The sequence below is a fragment of the Marmota flaviventris genome, chromosome 10, assembly GCF_047511675.1.
Source record: "Marmota flaviventris isolate mMarFla1 chromosome 10, mMarFla1.hap1, whole genome shotgun sequence".
Classification (NCBI taxonomy): Eukaryota; Metazoa; Chordata; class Mammalia; order Rodentia; family Sciuridae; genus Marmota; species Marmota flaviventris.
The window spans coordinates 125,179,265-125,194,581 of NC_092507.1; the positions used below are offsets into that span (position 1 = coordinate 125,179,265).

The 15,317-nt window shown below is 38.2% G+C and overlaps 1 pseudogene; it reads right to left on the reverse strand.

Annotated features, from left to right (window-relative positions):
* Positions 1-7,470: 7,470 nt before the first annotated feature.
* LOC114108551 (glyceraldehyde-3-phosphate dehydrogenase-like) lies at positions 7,471-8,370 on the reverse strand (annotated as a pseudogene).
* Positions 8,371-15,317: the final 6,947 nt, after the last annotated feature.

The window sequence follows — 15,317 nt, forward strand, 5'->3', positions numbered from 1 at the left end:
CTTTACCATTTCTTTCTAACTGGTTTGCACAAAAGAAAAAAGAAACTAGAGGGACCAGTGTGGTGATCAGTGTGGACAATGACAGATGAGAAATTCCTAACAATGAGGTTCCTAGAGTCCTGATCTGGAACAAACTATTTCCTGATTCCCGTTATATCAATACCATTCAAAATATTTGTGTTGTGGGCTGGGGATGTGGCTCAAGCGGTATCGCGCTTGCCTGGCATGAGTGCGGCCCGGGTTCGATCCTCAGCACCACATACAAACAAAGATGTTGTGTCTGCCAATAACTAAAAGAAATAAATATTTAATAAAAAAAATATTTGTGTTGTGGACCACTTAAATAGGCAAGATATGTGAAATCCCTCCATCCCATTGTTTTAACAAAGAACTTGTTAATAATGGATTCCAAAGGAACAAAACAAGCTACAGTTAACATTTTTCTAGTATCTTCTATTATTTACTGTAAAAGTATGAAATATGCTTGTAAATCAAGACCCTAGATATATAAATTATCCCCAAGAAATTCTTACACTGAGTGCATACCATAACTTTTCTAATATCAGAAATTTATAGATAGGACACTGATTTGTCTTCCAGCTCACTGACTCTTTGCTCAGCTGTGCCAGTTTACTGATGAGCCCATAAAAGACATTCTTCATTTCGTTGATAGTGTCTTTGATTTTTGGTATTTCCTTTTGATTCTTTTCTTGGAATTTCCATCTACATACCCCACTGTTGTTCCATGTTTTCTACTTTTTCCATTAGAATCTTTAACCTTTTGTTGTAATTATTTTAAATTAACTTTGATAATCCCAAAATTTGTCATAGCTGAGTCTGGTTAAAAGTATGCTTTGTCTCTTTAGACTATTAAAAAAAAAAATTTGTGTGTGTGTCTTGTAATTTTGTTGAAAGCCAGTTGTGGTATTTTGGGTGATAGAAAATAGGGTAAAAGGCCTTTGGTTTTACATTTTTTTAAAAAATATGGCTAGAATTTGGGCCTTTTGGTGTTTGCAGTAAGTGCCAGAGGCCTCAAATTCCTCCACATCCTTGTCTTTCTCTCCTCCTTAAATACTGGCTGTGCCTTGAGGCTCTTCCAGCTTAATGTGCTGTTATTATACTTAAACCCTATTGTTGTGGTGATAGAATATGAGGGAGGAAAAACAGCTATAATCTTGTGGTTAAATCTTAATCTCTCTAGGCTGTGAACTCCTCAGGTCTTTTTATAGCCTCCTTTTAGGTAGGCCAGAAGGCTAGAGGTGACTAAGGTTGGGTAAATATTTCTCTAGGTGGGATAAGGTTCTGGTAATGTCTCTGCCCTTGGAGAGTAGGACTTCATTATGGAAAATGCTTGGGGCATATTCCAAAACAGTTACTTTTCCTCTCCACCTGCCAGAGCAGAAGGACATTTTTTCTCAGCTTTTTATCATGAAGACCCAATAGGGTTTCTGAAGCTAAGACCCATGAAAATATGGAGGCCCCTGTAAGACTCTGACCTCCGTAGTTTCTCACTCCATTAGACTGTACTCAGTCTCCAGTAACTCACCAATATCTCTATTTAATGGTTTCTATCAGTTTATGGCTGTAGAAGCTTCTGCTCTGTGCAAAGGAATCTTGTCTGTGATTCTCTATATTAGCTTCTCACCCAATTTTATTGTGGCACTTTACCCTACAACCTCAATTCTCTGATGATCCCAAGAGGCATAATTGATTTTCAGACTTTTTAAGAGTCTTATCTTCTTATAAGAATGACAGTAACAATTTCCAAGCTCTTTATGTGTCAGAGATAGAACTGAAAGTCCAATGTATTTAATCTTAATTAATTTCAATATAAATACAAAAACTGATATTTGGCTCAGCTATTAGACAATTACAAGTACATTGAGAATAATTTGAGTATGGGAATCTATTTTTCCAACCATATATTATATTAAATCCATATAGATTGTGTATTTCTAATGAAAATTAAATTGAGATGTACACCAGAATTCAAAGTCTTAGTATGAAATATAAAAATGTTCCATTGATTTATTTTTGCATTGATCATATATCTAAATGATAATATTTTGAATGTAGCATGTTAAATAAAAAAGTAAAATTAATTATATCTGTTTCTTTTTAGATTTTTAATGTGTAGCTATTAGAAAAATCTCAGATTACATAGGTGCTCAAATTTTTCCATTTGCTAGCACTGCTCTACAGCTTAAGATATGCACCTTTGACTCACTACAGTCCGACTTTAAGGAATGGCACAGCACTCCACATACACTTTGAAAGTCTTATAGTAGCATTTCTATTTTCTCTTCCTGTCCTTTGTGCGTTCTTATTGTAATTTTCAGTTCTACATGTTGTAAAGCACACACTAAATTTTGAACCTAATAGTCAATTTTCCATTAAAGACCTTAAAAATTAGGGGACAGTCTTTTTTACATACCCACTGTATGTTATTCACATACTTCTTGTAGCTCTCTTCATTTCTTTGTGTAGATACATATTTACAAGTGACAACATTCTCCTTTTGCCTGAAGAACTTTTTGTCAACAGTTTACACAGTGCAGACCTGATTCTGCATAATTATATCAACTATTGTTTACCCAGATAAAAAGTATTTTTTTAATTTATTCTTCCTTCTTAAAGGATAATTTCACTGGATTGAAAATTCAAGGCAGACAGGCTTTATTTCCTCTTTCCTTCCCACATTTGAAAGTTGCTATAGTGTCTTTAGACTTACATAATTTCTGAGGTCTATAAAAATTCTTATCTTTCCCCCTCTATATCTGTATAATGTCTTTTTCTGTATGGATGATATCTTTTTCAAGTTGGTCACTTTTCTGGTTTTGAATAACTTAATTCTGGAGTGGTTTCATTTGTGTGTGTATGTGGGTCTTCTGCTCAAGGTTCATTGAGATTCTTTATTCTGTTTGGAGTATTCAAATATTAAAAAAATGTTGAGCCATTATTTTTCAAATATTTTTCTGCCCTAATCTCTCTCATCTGCTTGTGAAACATCCATTAGTTTAATATTCCTACAAGTCACTAAGACTTTTTTTTTCTCTTTCTCTTAATGCAGGTTAGGTAAATTCTGCTATTTTAAGACTGTTTTTTCTAGTCTCTGAACTTCTATTAATCACACCCAATAAAATATTTAAGTATTTTACTTGATATCGCTACCGTTTTTTGTACACATTTATAACTTCCACTGTTCACTGATTATATTCATGTTTACATTTTTGAACATGTGAGCATAACTACATCACCTGTTTTAATACCTGTCTGCCAGTTCTGTCTTGTCTTTCATTTCTGAGTCTGTTTCCATTGTGAGATATTTTTTCCTGGTTATGAGTCATATTTCTCTTCCCTATCTGTAATGTTTTATCAGAAGCTGGATGTTGTTAATTATACATTGCTGATTGCTGGGTTTTTAGTATTTTAAAAAATTCTTGTTGGACAATGTTCTCACCAGTAGTTATCTGTTCAGTTTACTTCTCTTGAGGTTTGTTTTTTAAGAGTGTTTAAGGGGCTTGACTCCAGGGCTACCGTGGCCTCACTTCCAAGGCATGGCATCTCTGGGGTCTTTCCTATCCATCTCTTAGTATTCCAGGTGCTTTCCCCATGTTTCCACCCTGGCTGATGGGAACAGTGATCTCCAGCCTACTGGGATCTCTAGGAATCGTCTTCTTCCTGGAAACTCTTTTCATGGAAGCTGATCTTGCCTAGGCTCATGGACACGTATCCTGCAATTCAGATTCCACTGTTATTAATTTACGGAGATCTCTATAATATATCTGTAAGTCTTATTCTGTGTTATCTCCTTCCTCTTGGAATTCCATACCCAAACTCAAGTTTCCTTGAACTTTGTTTTTCTTTCCTTAACTTGGCAATTTCCTGTTTTTTTTCCTCTATTTTTTTGGTGTGTGTATGTGTGTGGGGATCCTCCCTGTGCAATGGTCCAGAAATTGTCTACAGGAAGAAGGCCTGAATGTGGTGAAGGTTTCCTTTGTTTATTTCTTTTCTGTCAGGGACCATGGCTTGGAGCTTCCTATTATTCAATGCCTCAAAACTTTTCTAAATGTAGTCTATTTTTCTAATTGTCAAAAATAATAGCAAAATCCTGGACTCAGTTAGTTACTCCTATGACCAGAAACACAAGAAACCTCATAAGTTTGGAGCAATTTCTCATAAAATCAACTTTCACTTACACTATCAATCAGTCATAACTAGTGACGTGGTCACTTTTTTTTGGGGGGGGGGGGTACTGGAGATTAAACCCAGGGGTGCTTAACCATTAAGCCACATCCCCAGCCCTTTTTATTTTTTGAGACAGGGTCTTGCTAAGTTGCTTAGGGCCTCGCTAAATTGCTGAGACTGACCTCAAACTTGCAATCCTCCTGCCTCAGCCTCCTGAGTACCTGGGATTATAGGTGCACCACCATGCCAGAGGTGACATGGTCACTTCTAACTGTAAACACTACAGTTTACATTGTGTTACTGTTTAACTGGATACATTTTACATAAATACAACAATAAAAACCACCATTTTGTTACATGGTGAAAGGAAAGAATGAATACCACATTGGCAAACAGTAGTTCTGCTACAATTTTATCTTGTTTTTTTAATCAATGATAATACAACTTTAAATATTTTACAATATGGTTGTATCATTTGTTTGACTATTTGTCCTTTGCTAATGGATGTTTAACTTGTCTACAAGTTTATTTTATTTTATTTTATGAGGTGCTGAGGATCGAACCCAGCACCCTGTGCATGCCAGGCGAGCGTGCTACCTACCACTTGAGCCACATCCCCAGCCCCAGTTTTTTTTTTTTTTTTGGTGCAACTTCAAACCTTACAGGTATGCATGTAACCATTACATACTGAAGTAATATTAAAAACAATAGCCACCAGCATGACACGGAACCTAACCAACCATTTTGTAGCTTACCTAGAATACATGCCAGCTATAAACAAATAGTATGGTCAGTCATATTCAGTTTAAGCATGTCCTTTTATATGTTTGTGTCTTTATGTCTAAGGGACATTGTCAGGATTGGAAAATGGTATAAAGGTAGATGTACTTTAAATTTTAATTAATATTGTCAGATGGCTTTCCAAAAAGGTTAGAATAATTAATACTTAATTATTTCTATGATTTTTGCAAAATAGTGATTTTTCTATTATTCTGTCTACATTTGCTGGAAGAATTTACCTTTCTTTATACCTAACTTTCACTGGTATGAATTTAAGATATTTTATTTAGTGAATCATAATCTACTACTACCATCATATATACTGATGCTCAAATTCAGATTTTGGCCAGTAGGAGCCCTTTTGAATTGGTGCCTGTGTCCTTTTAGTGGGAAATGTTTAGAAAACAAGACCTGAGCTCTGTTTACTTATTTAATAATTTAATTGAGCATTAATCTTAGTGGGTATTAAACCCAGTTGTTGGAAGTCTGAAAAGGAACAGTAAAAGAAACTTATTTCTCAGTTATCTCACCACAAGTTATCTTGCCAAAGGTCAGCATTTCTCAGTATAGAGAGAACTGAAAAACGGTTGCAATTCTCTATTTTAACGTTTCAATTTCATATATATAATTTGAAATTATATATGTGTATATATCATATATAAAAATTATGAGTTCATACTGATACTTTTAATCCCAATCTGATGCTGCAGGGTTCTTTCTTGACTTCCCCAATCCATATTTGTATCTTCTCCTAGTGGGAACCCCTCTTCCTATCAATATCAAATATTTCTCATTTGCTCAGCCCTACAATACTCACAAAATGGTTTTCCCTTTGTACAGTTTTGTTTAAAAGGATTCTGCTTTGATTATAAAAAATTTGTCTCCACTAGTCTTCAAAAATTTAATCTTCATTGTATTTCTTAGATGTTGTCTCCTACATACATATATATTTTTCCTTTTATAATTTTTTTCTATTTTTGATTTCCTTCTGGGATGATCTATATTTTTAAAAATCTCTAACACATTCTGCCCTATAGATTTCACTACTTATCTCATCTTTTTTTCATAATGACATTTTCATCTGGTTATTTAAAAAATCATATTGCTAATTATCCAAAGGTTTTTTACTGTACTTCAATTGTAAAGTTGTTTCTTTTCTGTTAATCTTTTCTATTAAGATATTTTAATTCTCAGATGTCCTGTTATATGCAATATTCCCCAAGATGTTTGACTACTCTAACTGGTAATATGTATTGGGAAAGGGTAGATGTCCAGATCCTCAGCACCAGTGAACTTTATTTAATAGAGGTGGGAGGTGAATCCTACAGCAGGTAACCTCAGACATCTCACATCTGGTCATCCACCCCTTAAAAAAAATTTCCCCACCTAGCCATTCCTGAACTTTACTTTTGAATTCTCAAATAGAGAAACAACGTTGGTCAGTCCTGGGGATTTAAGGGGAAGGGAAGAGGAGCAGCTACCTGAGCTTTCTTTCCTAGTCTATTGGCCCCAAAATGTGTTGTCCTGCCCAGACTTTATCCCTGTGAACATACAGGCTCTTGTGTCCAATTTCTGTAGGGAGATGGCAAGCAGTCATGAACCCAAGGGAAAGGAGGAGAGGCCTGGTTAGAACACATCTCCTGGAAGCCTCCACAGCCACACCAGCCTCCGTCATATTCCACATGCCACACTCCCCCTCCCTCTCCCTGTCTTGTTCCTGACACAGGACTTGTATTCAGCTTTCCCAGGTTCACTGCGATGCAGGCGATGCAGGCGGAGGGTTTGTTGTGGATAGCCTTTATTATCCTTCTATACCTAATTTGATCAGGGCTCTTATCATGAAGGGACATTGAATCTTATTTTTTGCATCGACTGAGATAACATGGCTTTTATTCTTCCTTTTGTTGACGTGATATATTGCTTATTGACTTGCACATGTACACCATCCTTGCACCCTTGGGATAAAACCTACTTGATCAGGGGAAATAATCTTTTTGATGTGCTGTTAAATCCTGTTTGCTAGTACTCTGTTGAGGTTGTCTGCACCTTGTTCATCAGGGATATTGGTCTATACAGCTTTCTTCTTGTTGTGTCCTTGTTTTTTGTTGAAAACAGGATAATGCTGGCCTCCTAGAGTTTGGAAATGTTTCCTCCCTTTCAATCATATGGAAAAATCTGAGAATTGGTTATAGTTCTTTTTTAAAAGTTTGTCAAAATTCAGTCATAAAGCCATCCAGTCCTGAGGTTTCTTTGTTGGGAGACTTTTCAGTACTGATTCAATCTCATTATTTGTTATTGGCCTATTCAGGTTTTTTATGTCCTCATTTTTTTTTTAATTTTGGGAGGTGCGGTAGACTTTATTGGTGGTGAAAGTAGGGCTCCTTAAACCTCCCCCCTTCTCCAGGGTGTCTGGGATGGAAATCGGGACGAGGGGAGATTCTTGCTGAGGGACTGAGTTAGGAGCAGGGGACTCCCCACAGCTGAGGGCCTCTTTCTTCTCTGTGTTCTTGCTGGGGCAGGTGGTCCAGGGGCTCTTACTCCTTGGAGGCCATGTGGACCATAAGGTCCACCACCCTGTTGCTGTAGACAAATTCATGGTCATACCAGGAAATGAGCTTGACACAGTGATCACTGAGGGCAATGCCAGCCTCAGCATTGAAGGTGGCAGAGTGGATATCACTGTTAAAGTCGTAGGAGACAACCCGGTCCTTGAGGGGGCCTCTAATGCCCGCTTTACCCCCTTCCTGATGTCATCAAATCTTGCAGCTTTCTCCAGGCAACAGGTCAGATCCACAACTGACACCTTGGGGTAGGCACACGAAAAGCCATGCCAGTGAGCTTCCCGTTCAGTTCAGGGATGACCTTGCCCACAGCCTTAGCAGCACCAGTGGATGCAGAGAGGATATTCTGGGCAGCTCCACCACCATCATGCCAGAGTTTCCCAGAGGGGCCATCTACAGTCTTCTGATTAGTAGTGATGACATGTACTGTGGTCTTGAGTCCTTCCACAATGCTGGAGTTGTCATGGATGACCTTGGCCGGGAGATTACGCAGTTGGTGGGTGCTATAGGAGGCATTGCTGATGATCTTGGGGGAGTTGTCATACATCTCATGATTCACGGTCATCACAAACATGGGGGCATCAGCAGAAGAGGCAGAGATGACCCTTTTAGCACCACCCTTCGAATGAGTCCCGGCTTTACCCATGCTAGTGAAGACACCAGTGGACTCCCCAACAGGTTCAGCACCAGCATTCACCCCATTTGATGTCAGCAGGATCTTGCTCCTGGAGATGGACTTTCCATTGATAACAAGCTTCCTGTATTCAGCCTTGACTGTGCCATTGAATTTACCTCGGGTGGAAACACACTGGAACACACAGACCATGTAGTTGAGGTCAATGAAGGGGTCACAGATAGCAACAATATCCACTTCGCCAGACTTGAAAGCAGCCCTGGTGACCAGGCACCCAATGTGGCCAAATACGTTCACTCTGATCTTCACCATCGTGTCTTAGGGAAGGCGTGGCTGGCACCGCAAGAGACAAGAGGATGTGCACAAGAGGAGAAGATGTGGCTGTCTGTGAACCAGAAGAAGCAGAGTCCTCAGATTTATTTTGATAGGTTATGTGTGTCTAGAAATTTGTCCATTTCTTCTAGATTAGATTTATAAATGTTAGCATATCGTATTTATTTTTATCAGAATCTCATAATGATCCTTTGTATTTCTGTGCTAATGTCTTCTTTTGCTTAATGTCTAATTTTATTTGGGTCTTATTTTTTTCTTGGTTAGTTTAGCTAAAGGTTTGTTGCTTTTGTTCACCTTCTTAAAATATGAACTCTTCATTTTATTGATCTTTTGTATTGCCCTTTTAGTCTCTTTTGCATTTATTTCTGCTCTGATCTTTCATTCCTTCTAATTTGGAGGTTGGTTTGTTCTAGCTTTTCTAGATCATTGAGATGCATTTTAAGGTTAGTTGAAATTTTTTAAAAAAATTTTTAATGTAGGCATTATTGCTATCAAGTTCCCTCTGAATATTGGTTTTGTTGTATACTGTAAGTTTTGGCATGCTGTTTTCATTTTGTTTCCAGAAATTTTAATGTTTCTCTTCTTTTATCCTTGACAAACCACTATTGATTCAAATGTATGTTGTTCAGTGTCCATGTCTAAATTAATTTTGTTGCTGACTCTAGTTTTTTCCCCATGGTAATCATAAAGGATACAGAATATAATTTCATTTAAAAATTTTATTTAGAATTATTTTGGGGCCTGATATATTGTGTATTCTAGAGAAAATTCCATGAATTGATGAAAAGAATGTGTACTTTGCAGCTGTTGAATGGAATGTTCTGACATATAGTTGAACTCTGATGTTTGTTCATTTTTGGGGGGAGGGGCTGGATGAATTGTCCACTGACGAAAGTGGGGTATTGATATTCCCCTCTGTTACGGTATTAGTCTCTCTCCCTTTAGGTCTAATAGTGGCTATTTTATAAAACTGGTTGCTCTGATGTTAGGTACACATGAATTTAACATATTTCTTATTGAATCCTTGATTATTATTAGTGACTTTGTCTTTACAGTTTTTATCTTAAAGTCTATTTCATCACATGTAAATGTAGCTACTGCTTCTGCTTCCCTTTGCTTGGAATATCATTTTCCCTTCTTTCATTTTATGTTTTTACTTGTGAATTCTTTTTAGGAAGCATATTATTGGATCTTGCTTTTTGATTTATTCAGTCCAGCTATCTTTTAATTGTTTCCATTCAAGGTCATTGATAGGTAAAGGCTTATTCCTGTTAGTTGTTTCGAATATTATTTGCTCTTTACTTTCTCTCGTTTATCTTTGTGATTTGATGGCTTACTTTACTGATAAGAATGTTTTTCTTTTGTGTATTTACTCTCCTAGTAGGATTTACTTTCATGACATTTTCTTTGACTTCTGGGCACAGGACTCCCTTAAGTATCTTTTGTAAGGCTGGTCTTAGAGAATTATCTCAGTTCTGAGAAAGTCTTATTTCTTTGATTCTGAAGGATAGCATTGCTGTATTGTTGAGAGCCACAGCCAAAGGGGCCCCAGCAAACTTCCAGCTGATGATTGGCTCACAGCGGCCCCAGCAACTTCTAGCTGATTGGCTCCTCTGCGGTGATGCTCATTGAGCTGTTTCCCCGCCCTTTCAGACTGCCAGCTGATGATTGGCTCACAGTGGCCCCAGCAACATCTAGCTGATTGGCTCCTCTGCGGTGATGCTCATTGGGCTGTTTCCCTGCCCTTTCAGACCACGGAGCTGCTCATTGGGGGACTTTTTTGGCTCCGCCCACGCGACCCAGCCAATCGGCCTCAAGAGGAGGAGGATGGGGGGAGGTGATGAGGCTTGTGGTTGAGGGAGAGGCTTGTGGGAAGCCGGTGGTGGCAGTTGGGGCTCTGAGGGTTTTTCCTGAGGAGCTGTTTTGTTTGGCATGTGTGGTTCTAAAAATAAAGTTAGTTTCTTTTGACAAGTGGCTCCTGATTGTGCCCAGCCAGACTGCGGCATTTGGTGACCCACATGGGGAACGACTGAGGGTAAGTGATAAGGTAAACTGCTCGCCCCTGAGGGCAGGGCGAGAGGATGGGTAGCCATTTTAAGATTCCTCTTTTGTTTTGCTTCACTTTTGTTTTAAGTTGCCTGTCCCTGGAGATGAGTGAGACGGAAGAAAAACTGCTTACATCTGAGGAAAAACTATTTGCGTCTGAGGAACAGATAGGGAGAAAGGCTATAATGATATTTGTTGTTCCATTTTTGTTTCATTCTGTCTCGGTTTTGTTTGGCGTCATCTTGTTGGGTTGTATTATAGTAGAAATATGGGATCAGAAATTAGTAGAAAACAAACTGAAAGAGTGTTAAGTAAATTGTTAGAGGAAGGAGGCATCCCAGTAAAATCAAGAGCAGTCAGGGCATACGTTGATACAATACAAAAATGTAGCCCATGGCTTTTTAAGGAGGAGTTGTTAAATATATCACAATGGAACCATCATGGTGAAGATTTAAAAAGAATAGAAAAGAAAAGCCCAGGGACTCTGCCAGTTGGCACATTGCCATTGTGGACGTTGGTATCTGGTTTGCTTAGTCCAAAGCCTTCAGTTCAGACAATGGTAGAGGAAGGAGAAGACATAATGATTCAAGTAAAAGAGAAGGTCTCTCAAGTTAGTCAGAAAGAGGAAATGATTCAAGTAAAAGAGAAGGTCTCTCGAGCTAGTCAGACAGAGAAAAAGATTCAAGTAAAAGAGAAGGCCTCTCGAGCTAGTCAGACAGAGGAAGAAAGCTTAGAGCAGAAAAAGCCATCAGGGGAAAAGTTACAACAGGAGACTGCTACTAACACCTTTCTATCACCAGAGGGCATAAGTGTCCAACCAACAGCGCCACCTCCATATGCTGGGAGGCCCCCAACCCCGCAGTTGATAGATGGGATCCTGAGACAGGATCTCAAATATTAACATGCCCTGTATTTGAGGCAGGAGGGCAGCGAATTCACCGTGCTTTAAATTTCAAAAAAGTGAAGCAGCTAAGAGGCTGTAACAACCTATGGTCCTCAAGCACTCTTCACTGTAAGCATGGTCGAATCCATTACCAACTTGAACACGACGCCAGAAGATTGGGCTAATATGTGTAAAGCTGTGCTAAATGGAGGACAATACCTGTTATGGAAGGTTGACAATGAGGAATTTTGCAAGGAGACGGCTAGGCGAAATGCAGCAGCTGGTTATCCTCAGAGAAATCTAGATATGTTGTTAGGAAAGGGACCTTATGAGGATCAGCAGCAACAAATTGCATATGATCCTGGCATATACATACAAATTGCTGCAGATGCGGTTAGGGCATGGAAGACTTTACAAGGGCATGGAGGTTTACAAGGTCAATTATCTAAAGTAATACAAGGAGCTAATGAATCTTACGCTGAATTTGTAGATAGGCTTATTCAAACAGCTACCAGAGTTTTTGGGAATATAGAACAAGCAATGCCATTAATAAAACAACTGGCTTATGAGCAAGTGAATCGTTGGTGCAGAGAAGTCATTAGACCATAGAAAATGAAGATTTAAACACATATATTAAATTATGTAGAGACATTAATGAACAAGGGCAAGTCGTGGCAGCTGCAGTAAAATAGGCTTTAGATGCCAGAGACATTAATGAACAAGGGCAAATTGTGGCAGCTGCAGTAAAACAGGCTTTAGATGCCAGGCCAAGAACATGCTACAATTGTGAACAAACAGGACATTTTAAAATTAATTGCCCCATAGGAGGAGGGTTTAACAAAACTAGTTATCAAAGGAGTAGAATACCGGGCATTTGCCCACGATGCCATAGAGGGAGATATTGGGCTAATGAATGCCGTTCTCAAACCACCATAGAGGGTACTCCATTATCAAAAAACAAACAAGGACCAGGTGTTTATCCACGATATCGTGGAGAAAGGCATCGGGCTCCATTGCCAAAAAATGGACAGGGGGGCCCAATGCTCCGGGGCCCAAAACCACAAATATACGGAGCACTGAAGGAACCCAGCAACCCCATCAGTGTAGTGCCCAGGACACATTGTCCATCAGTTCCCTCATCAGACAAACCAGAGGGAGCGCAGAGTTGGACATCTGCGCCTCCGCCAGAGCAGTACTAACTCCAGAGATGGGAGTTCAAATCATTCCCACAGGGGTAAAAGGACGTCTTCCCAAAGGAACAGTAGGCTTATTATTGGGATGCAGCTCTTCTATTCTAAAAGGACTTATGATAAGTCCTGGGGTAATTGATCCCGATTATGAAGGTGAAATAAAAATTATAGCCAGTTCTCCAAAGGGTATATCAGTAATTTCACCAGGAGATAGAATAGCACAGTTACTAATAATACCCAGCCTGCTTGATAAATTTTCCAGTCGTACTGTACAAAGAGGTTCCAAGGGATTAGGCTCCACAGGTGTAGATTGGGCTATGCTGTCTTTAAATTTAGATTCTCGCCCCATGCTAAAACTAAATATTCAAGGACATGAATTTAATGGGCTACTGGATACAGGTGCAGACCTTAGCATCATCTCTCATCAAGAATAGCCAAAACATTGGCCTTTACAACAAGCCAATCAAATGCTTCGAGGCCTAGGAGTGGCGACTAATCCCCATAGAAGTGCAATGGTATTAGATTGGAAGGATCCTGAAGGATGTGAAGGAACTATACAGCCATATGTATTGGATCATCTTCCCGTAAATTTATGGGGACGAGATGTCCTAGATCAATTAGGCTTGACATTAACAAATAACATCAATCAAAATGCTCCTACTATTATGGCTAGACAAGGTTTTAGGAAAGGAAAAAGATTAGAAAAACAAGAACAAGGTATAGCAGCACCAATACAAATAGATCAAGGAACGGACAGACATGGGTTGGATTTTCAGAAAGGGCCACTGAGACAATAAAAATTACTTGGAAATCAGAAAGACCAGTATGGGTTCCTCAGTGGCCCCCGACTAAAGAAAAGATACAAGCAGCCCATGACCTGGTCAAACAACAATTAGCGGAGGGACATATACAACCTTCTGTATCTCCCCATAATACTCCCATTTTTGTCATTAAAAAGAAATCTGATAAATGGAGATTATTGCAAGATTGAAGAGCCATTAATAATGAGATGGTTATTATGAGACCTGCTCAATCAGGGATTCCTCAATTGTCTGCTTTGCCAAAAACCTGGTACGTTTTAGTTATAGATATTATAGATTGTTTTTTTTCAATTCCAGTTCATCCCGAGGGTAGTCCACGTTTTGCATTTACTATCCCTGCACTGAATCATGAAGGTCCTGATCAGAGATATGAATGGAAAGTACTCCCTCAAGGTATGGCTAACAGCCCAACTATGTGTCAAATTTATGTTAACAAAGTAATCCAGCCACTTAGAAATCAAAATCCTAAACTACAAATATTTCACTATATGGATGATGTATTGTTAGCACACAAAGATAAAAACACATTGCTAGAATGTTATGCCACACTTACAAATTTATTAAAAAAATATAATCTAGAGATAGCAATAGATAAAGTACAATTAAATTTTCCAATTAATTATTTAGGAGTTCTATTATCCTCAACCATGGCCTGTCCACCAAAAATTCAAATACGAGTAGATCAACTCAAATCACTTAACGACTTTCAAAAGTTATTAGGAGACATAAATTGGATAAGGCCTTATCTAGGTATACCAACAGGAGAGTTGGGACCTTTATTTGATATCCTAAAAGGTCCATCAGATCCAAATTCACCCTGAATGTTAACGCCTGAAGCAAGAAAGGCATTAACAATCATTGAAACATATATAGAAAATATGCATTTGGATAGAATTGATATGTTTGCCTTTATTATTTATTGTACTACCAACAAAAAATATTCCTACAGGAGTATTTTGACAAGAAGGTCCATTATTATGGATACATTTATCTTATTCTCCTAACACTATTCTTACTAGGTATCCTGAGGCTGTAGGACAATTAATACTCAAAGGAATAAAAGCAGCAAAGGGAGTGTTTGGAATTTCTCCCAATAAAATTATTACTCTATATACTATGAATCAAATTGATGAGTTAGCTAATGAGTTAAATACTTGGGCAATAATCATGTGCAAATCTAATGTTTCATTTGATAATCACTTACCATCTAATCCTTTGTCTTTTTGGTCATCGCATCCTGTAATTTTTCCAAAAATGACAAGAAAAACACCTATCATGAATGCTCCCAATATATTCATTGATGGGTCAAATAATGGTACAGCAGCAGTAGTTACCCCTGATCAAACTTTTACATTTTTAGTACCCAATCAGCTCAAAGGTAGAGCTAAATGCAGCATTACAAGCTTTTGTGATGTTTAAAGATTCTGTATTTAATTTATTTTCCGTTAGTCAGTATATAGTTAATGCTATAGTATCCCTTGAAGATGCTGGTAGGATTTCCCCTTCCTCTACTGTTTTCTCTTTGCTTTCCACTATACAAAGTCTAATCTGGGACAGAAAAGATCCGTTCTTTATAGGACATATCAGGGCACATACAGGATAGCCTGGAGCCCTTAGTTTGGGCAATGATTTAGCAGATAAAACTACACATGACATACATATTTTCTCTACACTAGAAGAAGCTACAAATTTTCATAAAAAGTTCCATGTCAATGCTAATACTTTACAAAAGCGTTTTAAAATAACTAAGGAACAAGCTAGACAAATAATAAAACAATGTCAAAATTGTGTGACCTTTTTACCACAAGTTAATCTTGGAGTCAATCCTAGAGGATTGATACCTAACCATATTTGGCAGATGGACGTCACACACTTGCCAGA